The sequence below is a fragment of the Macrobrachium nipponense genome, chromosome 18, assembly GCF_015104395.2.
Source record: "Macrobrachium nipponense isolate FS-2020 chromosome 18, ASM1510439v2, whole genome shotgun sequence".
Taxonomy (NCBI): Eukaryota; Metazoa; Arthropoda; class Malacostraca; order Decapoda; family Palaemonidae; genus Macrobrachium; species Macrobrachium nipponense.
The window spans coordinates 89618044-89626386 of record NC_087211.1 but is presented as its reverse complement, the minus strand read 5'-3'; the positions used below and the strand labels follow the sequence as shown (position 1 = coordinate 89626386).

The window sequence follows — 8343 nt, the reverse complement described above, 5'->3', positions numbered from 1 at the left end:
AAACCCTGAATGCTTATTATGGTGACATCAGTGAGCCCTCCTGTTGCCTTTACTCCTTTGCAGCAGCTTTAAGAATACTGTTCTTTGAATCGACAGCAGCAGCTTCCTTCACAGCTTCAATGCAGCAACACCAGCATATCTCTGTTCATACTTCTTAATGCACCAAGACCAGTAGCTCCTATCATCTCTGCTAATCATTTTTGGAGCAGTAAAACCAATAGCTTCACCCATGCTGCTTGTGTAGCAACAACAACAACTGTCATCCATGTTGCTCAGTGTAGCAGCAGTAGTAGTTCTCATCCTCCCTGCCGTTTGTAAATGTAGTAGCTCCCATCATTCCTGCCTGTTAATGCAGCAGCAGCAGCTCTCATCATCCTTGCATCTTCTCATAGCAACCACAGTAAAATCCCTGTCATCTCTGCTGCAGAATTCAGAAACAGTATCTCTCAGGTATCATCTATGTTCCATGCTGTTGGACCATCTCTGTTGCAGAATTCAGAAGCGGCACCTCTCATCATCTATGTTCCACACTGTTGGGTCCTCTCTGTTGCACAACTTGGAAGCAGCACCTCTCAGATATCATCTATGTTCCACGCTGTTGGAGTAGAAGCAACAGCAGCTTTCATATCTTGGTTACTCAAGTAGCAGCAGCTGCAGTCTTTTTGTCTGCAAGTAAAAGTTTTAAGTTTCCCCTTTAGAATTACTACTCATAGCAGCAACTGTATAGCTGGTATGGCAGTCAGTAGATCCTCCCACTAGTCCTTGTTCCTTACTGCAGCAATCATTTTATATGCTTGTAGTTGCAGTAGCTCCTGTGTGTGTTCTGAAGGTGGGAACAGCATCAGCAGCATCTTGTGTTGTCATTGCTGCTTGTTCAAGCAGCTACAGCAGTAGCTACCTTAGTCTACAACAGCCTCAACCTGTTGTCCCACCGGATTGTTGCTGCCATTTTCCTGCTGCAGTTTATGTTAGAATTTTCCAAGTTCTCGCAGTAATTTTTCACCATACCAACAGCTTTATGTATCCTAGCAGTTTCACATACCCCTTTTGACTCATCCTCAGCTGTCAAATATGCTTCTGCGCCCACAACAGCTTGTAGTACACCATTACTGCTGTTTCGAGGCTGTGTTTGGCTCATTTGTTTACCAAAGATTCATTAGTGCCTGGTTGCTCAACTTTAGTCATACCAACACCTTAACCAGCTAAGGTGGCTCTCTACCTTGGCTGCACCAGCAGTTTCCAGACTCCATAGGGTATAAAATCTTGCCCTTCCAGCTGTATCTTAGCTGTATTAAGTTGAAAGTTAAAATTATATTAGTAATAAAATTCACATAGGTGTACAAATTTATTTCCAGTTATGGAAACATGCAGTGCACAACAGTTACCTTAACAAAACTAAAAAGATCTGGAATTATATAAACACTTTGGTTCCTTACTAAATTACAGTACTTCAAGTAATTGGAATTAGTTATTACAGATACTGGTATCTAATTCTTTGAATTTGAGTAAACAGAGTAGCTACTCTATTTGCTTTGGGAATTTTGTTAACATAAGTGGAACATTAAAATAGACACCATTCATGTTATATTGTGTTTAATATTTGCGATCATGAAAAACTACAGCATTATATTCATGCCAAGTTCTTTAGAGCAAGGAACGAAAGGCGTCATAGAAAATTAATCTTCATTTACTGTATTTAAAATTAACATTATTAGGCCTATGCTGAATTACCACTGGTTCCATGCAACGTAAAAATACCATACAAACAAACAAACAACACTGAACTGAAACAGAATGTCAAATTAAAATGCTCCTTGACATTCAGACCAAAGGCAAGCTTGCACTAAAAAAAAAAAATAATAATAATCATCCCAGCATTTAACAAGAATGCTGCAAGAGGAACAAATGTTAAAACTTTTACAAAACTTTAGCCCTGTTAAGTGTGTGTAAGAGAATTGCATTCACACATATGTGGCAGAATAAGAAAAAGCTGTCAAGCCACCACAATGCAGACAAAAAATCATCAAACGATAGACCAGTTGAAGCAGCTTTTGTTGCCTCTTTTGTTCTATTTGACTTTTCTTAGTAATTCATTCATCACTTTGTAACCCAAACCTAGATCAGCTAAGCAGCATTGAAAGTTTATTTGCTCAGCTTGACTTAATAGCTCATCCCACAAAGCTGCCTCTGCCACTTCACTGCAGCGCTTTTAAGGAAATAGTTGCCATTCTTTATAGTAACAAATAAATTCTTTGTATTCCCAACAACTGGGACCACCAAATAATTGACCTTTCACCTCATCCATGATACTGCTGCTCCCTGGTCCTTAATTTAGCACCTTTTTGGGTACAGGTGCAGTCCCAGAATCTTCCACATTCTCTCGCCAATTATTTGCCATACCAACAATTACATGTATCCTAACAGCTTCTCACGACCCTTGTGGCTCCTCTGCTGTCAAATCTGCTTCTGCACCAACAACAGCTTGTAGTATACCATTGCTGCTCTTTCCAGGCTTCAGGTGGCTCATACTTTTTTCCTAGACTCTTTAGTGCCTGGCTGCTCAATTTGGGTTATACTAACATGATGTTAACCAGCTACAAATGCTCTACCTTGATTGCCCCCTTCAGTTTCCAGACTGCACTGTGTAATACCCAATCTTGCCTTTTCAGCTGCATGAAGGCTGAAATTATATTATTAAAAGTTCATTCAGGTTTACAAATTATTCCCAGTTATGGAAACCGTGTACAATTCTCTTAACAAAAAGATCTGTAGCTGTGCTAAGACCCCTTAGCTTCCATATTAAATTATAGTACTTCAAGTACTTATTGGGATTACGGTTTGCTAATACAGGTGCTGGTATCTTCTCTGTTTACATTGGGAATTCTGTTAACTTATGTGGAACATTAAAATAACCACACCATTCTTCTTGTTTTGTGTGTAACAATTAATTATGTACAGCTACAGCATTATACGTATTTGTGCCAAGTTCTTCAGACTAAAGAATGAAAAGGCTTCATAGAAATTCTTTCTTCAATTGGACTGGGAAGGACCTGTATGCATTTACTAATGCTCATAACACTAAACTAAAAAAGGAATGTCAAATTAAAATGCTCTTTCACATTCAGACCAAGGCTAGCCTACATTTAGTTCACTATTATATAAAAATACGAGTTTATGAACTTTTAAAACAAAAGCACAGTAACTTACATGTGTGTGTTTGTATATATTTGTCTGGAAAGAAGCATGTCAAAAGAATCCCATTCATTTCCGGGGCAGAATTTACTAACACCATGCAATATTTCCAGTTGAAGTGTCATAGTTACGATTCGTACCAACACTGGAAAACCAAAGTCCTAGCAAGTACCAAGAATGCTGCAAGAAAACGGATATTTGTTTTAAAAAATTTGATCCCTGGAAAATGTATGAGAACTTGAAGTTACTACTTAGGAAAGCTATTTTAAGAAAGCACAAAGAACACTGGAAAATTAATCAACACAGTACTATGAATACTTTAAGAAAAACAGTACACTAGAAAGCCTTTTCTGTTTCACTGTGCAGTTTCCTAGCATCAGGGTTAATATTACTCAGTTTGCTTGGAGTTTTATCTTGGTTACAACTAAAATGTGAAGTAGCTTACCTAGTTCAGTTGTGGAATCTTCTTGGAGTATCCATTTTGTTTCTACTCCATTTGTTTAACCTCTATTCCTATACATAATCTCTCTTGTTTGTATGGCGTTTTTACGTTGCATGGAACGCAGTGCTTATTGAGCAACGGGACCAACAGCTTTACATGACTTCTGAACCACGGCGAGAGTAAACTTCTATCACCAGAAATACACATCTCTGACCCCTCAGTGGAATGCCCGAGAATCGAACTGGCAGCCACTGAGGTGGCAGGCCAAGACCTTACCGATCACACCACTGAGGCGCTCATAGTCCATTGACACTGTCCATAAAGGACTTTAGCTGAAGGTTTAAAGAAAACATTAATCCAAAGCAGTAAGTGAATATATAATCAGAAGTAGGAGCAGTGTTTCACTGAGTAATGCTTCACACTATCTGCTCAAAAAACCAAACCAATATTGACTTGAGAGGAACTACCTCCCTCTTTGTGATAAAAGGGTTACATTTCATAATCACAAGACTGGTTTATAGTAGCCAAACTGTGATAATGCTCACCAACTTTACCTGGTAATGTTAGCAGTAGTAGTCTCCTAACTTACAGACAAAACTGTGCCCTCAGTTTTATCATATGTAAAGAAAATACATTATAGGGACAGCAATATGTCTGGGCTTAAACTAATATTCCTCAGGAATTAACTAGCAAGTTAAGTAAGTTCCCATTCTGTACCAAGTATGTAATTTGAATGCATTTCTGAAAGTGATCTTTAGCAAAAAATGATCTTCCCACCCAGAAATCTATCTGACAAAGCAACAGATGTATGACACTTTCCTTCCTTTTTTGTGACTAGTATTTTATAGTAAATGAATATTATTATGTCTTCAGAATGTATCTAAAGTTGTCCTGGTGTCCAATACTTGCTTAATCTTGCAGTGTCCCCTTCTATGGGCTTCCTCCAACAGTTTTGTGTGTTGTCATCACTTCCTTGGCACTTGAGTAATCTCACTTTCCTGCACTGGCTACTGCAGCTGCTCCCGTGGCAATGGTAGCTTAGCTTCTGTCATCCATAAATATTTTATCTATGCCCATCCACGATGCTCCTTGTTCAACCACCTGGCCTCTTAACAGTATCTGTTGTCTGAAGTTCTTGCATGTTAACTTTGATTTTACTGTCAAAGGAAAGGATGTTAAAATACCTTAAATCGTATAGAGTACTGGGTTGCCCAAGTCGTGCTCATGTGACTTAACAACTGGAGGTTTAGATCTGTACCACTAAACAAATCTTCATCAGTATCTTGTCATTGAAATGATTTAAAATGATTCAAGACTACTAAATAATCAAGATTCATCATGCCTATGATAGGGCACTAATATCCTGGTTTCAGATAAGACACCAAATTGAGGTGAATTAGTAATCTAAGCAACATCTGGGGTAAATGAAACCAAGTCCCTAAATGTTTGTAATTATGAGCAAGAGATACATTAATGAAACATATATTGGAGCCCCTGCAAACAAATACTACATCACTTGTAGATTATCTACCAGAATAAGCAACTTGAATACTACCACAGCATCCTTCCTTCAGATTCCTAGCACCGAGGTAATTGTGTGCTCTCAACTAATCAGCAAAGCTTTCTTACCTTTACATGCTCCATTTTCTCTGCTGTCAGAACTGACCTTTTGTTACTGACACAAACTTGTATACAGTAATGTACAGACTGGAGTAACTGTGGAACGTAAAGGGTAAGGTTAAACTCCATTTGTTGCAGGCACAAACATGTAGTAATTTTAAACAGACTCTTAGAACGTGGAGGATAGGACTGGACAGTATGCCTCCTCGCATATTAAATTTGGGTAGCTGACATGGGTGGACAAAGTGAAATACTTACCTCAAATCTGTATCAATGGTGTGTCCTATCTAGATGGGGTAACCCTGGTGTATTTTCAGGTGTTCTCAACAGTAGCAGAGTACTGGGAAATTGCACTTCAGTTCCTTCCCTGATAAAGAGACCCCTTTGGCAAGGAATATATCCTGGAAAAATTGTATTTCTTGGTATTATGGATAAAGATATGAAGGAAAGTAACAAACTGGAACACCCAAGGGAAAAGTAATCAGTAACTCCTCAGTAAACAGGCTGAAGGCTTGCAAGCATTATTGTTGAGCCGTAAAGGAAAAAATCTGAAACTCTTGTGGTCTTCTTAAGTGGACAATATCTTCAGTCCTGAAGACTATGTAAAGAGCATAATTAACCAATCAGAGGCCTAAACTGTTAATGAAATGTCCCATAAAAATAGTCTTAAAATGGAAAAGTCACCGATCAAGTCACAAAAAACAAACAAAAACCTACTTACATATCAAAGAAATTCTGGAATGAAAGTCAATACATAACTAAACACTATGTTACGTTATACCCAAGGAATTGTTAATCTTTCTCAGCTCCAAGAGGAAATAGGTAGAAATGTTCTCGGTCTTCTTGTCTCTCTGTTACATCACTTTATGTGACCTTAAAATATATGAAATTCATAAAAGTCGACCTAAAGGATAACAATCATCAAAATCAAATTCATGGTACAAACTTTACAATTAAAATTAAAGGACAGACAAGATAAGGAGACAAGACCGGTAAAACCTAAATGTTGACAATGCTGTGAATGGACATAACATCAAATTACCTTAACAAGGAAATACAGCTATGCATTATATGAGGAACAGCATTCCACCTTACTACCGATTTAAACCAAATTAGTGGATGGGATCTTTTCAGTTTTTAAGGGGGGAATACGTATTTTGAAGACAGAGGGGATAAAATAAGCCCTTTAGCTGGTCCGTCAGCTATCTTATTATTGTCCACCCAAGTGAGCTGGCACCCGACATAAGTCCAAATTAAAATTATTTTTCTTGCATGCAATAGGTCCAGTCAATTAACAAAAGTGGCGAGTCGAAACAGTCTTGAGGAAGCAGGATCACGACTTAAAACATTATAAATTCCAACAAATTTTCCTGTTTTTCCAATATAAAGATATATTTCACTGATGTAAGCACTGCTTACAACTCTCACTGAACCAGGCGAGATGATCATTTTAACATCATTAGCCACCATTGTACACCAATTAGCTACCATTGTACACCAATTCCTTTACAGACCAATCTAAAGAACGGCTGATGCCAGAGAACTGGGAAATGTAGAATAACCTGACAGTTGAATGTATAACACCCACCATAATTCTCCCCACTACAGTTGGCCGTGGTGATACACTCATCGCGCCTAGCAACCGTAATATTTGAATTTAAACGTCCTCACGATACCGGTTCACGGATGATGATGTTCGTAATGGCATATTCTGATGCTCAGTTCTATGTGACACTGCTAATTACCTTCCCTTACCGGTGGTAATAATATAGCAAATTAATTAAAATCGTAGCAGGTAATCTCGGGGAGATGCAAGAATCATAAACTTAACATCCGAGGTTACCGATTTATACCAAAAAAAATGTTTTATCTTTGTAAATTCTAATTTAGAGTCTAACTAACAAAGGGATCAGACGATGTATGTCATATTTGCAATGTTCTTGTCAGGTCTTACATATTTTCGTTTTTCTCTTTATATCACTGCAAATGTCGCATTTATGAAAGCGGCCATGTCTTATGAATTAAATGTTTAAGTCCCTGATGATGTGGCTTAAAGAGAATAGCTCGAGCTTTCACAAAAAAGTATATGAAGAACAGCAACCGACACTGAATAAGACCTGCACACCGGAGATCATCTCTGAATACTTTTTATTTATTATCTACACAGTGACATCTGGTTACATACGCAAAGCACTTCTCACCTTTATAAACGTTGAAAGGTCAACACGGCAAAAGTACGTAATCCCTTTGCAAAGTTTTGTCAGAATATCCTTTTTCAATGAAATCTTAAGAAAAGTGTTTAGCTTTTGTGACGAGGAAATGTCTATGATGGTAGACTGGTTTAAACCTTGCTTTTTTACGTATTTTATTAATTTCCTTTCGAATTACAGATGAGTGAAATGACGTCATATAAACCTCTGATAATATCCGCAGATGATTGGGGCACTATAGGCTATGAGTGGACGGCAAGAAGCTTTACCCTTTCCTCATTTATATATATAAAAAAGATGAGAAATAATTATGAATCTTAAAGTACAAAATCAATTTATCGTCACTGGAAAGGGCGCTTCGGGATGAAATTCCCTTAAAGTCTAAAAGTTAGTCTGCTGCTTCATAAGATGAAATCTCGATTAATCAAATTTGTTGAGAGAGAGAGAGAGAGAGAGAGAGAGAGAGAGAGAGAGAGAGAGAGAGAGCCCGAACTTCAGCAGAATATGAGGCGGCAAATCGAGTAGCCTACTTTACTTGTTCTGCAGTTCCTATCACAGAATGTAAAGTCCCGCCTAATTTTTAATGTAATTATCCGCTTAGTAAAAGCCAAGATTCTTTAATTTAAGAGCCTGGACGGTCCCCACCAGTTTACATTATTCATTACGTTTAACTTAGTTTTAGATTTTTTTTTTATCACTAATAAGTCCTCGTCTGCTTTCACCCATTAGCCTTTACTCGCGACCATGAAACTCATTTCCCGCTACCAGCGGAAGGGCAAATTAACCTACCAGACCAGTGCTGTCGTTTCTACATACCTTAAAATAATGCAAGTTAGTTTCAAAATATTTTAATCCTGTTTTAGACTAACTACATCAAGA

At 37.9% G+C, this 8343-nt stretch overlaps 1 long non-coding RNA gene across 1 annotated transcript; it reads right to left on the bottom strand.

The window, feature by feature from the left end:
- Nucleotides 1-3652: 3652 nt before the first annotated feature.
- Nucleotides 3653-5650, bottom strand: LOC135196879 (uncharacterized). The gene is made up of 3 exons (XR_010310505.1): nucleotides 5513-5650; nucleotides 5264-5350; nucleotides 3653-4791 (listed from the first exon to the last, which is right to left on the bottom strand). It is a non-coding gene; the product is annotated as an uncharacterized LOC135196879 (long non-coding RNA).
- Nucleotides 5651-8343: the final 2693 nt, after the last annotated feature.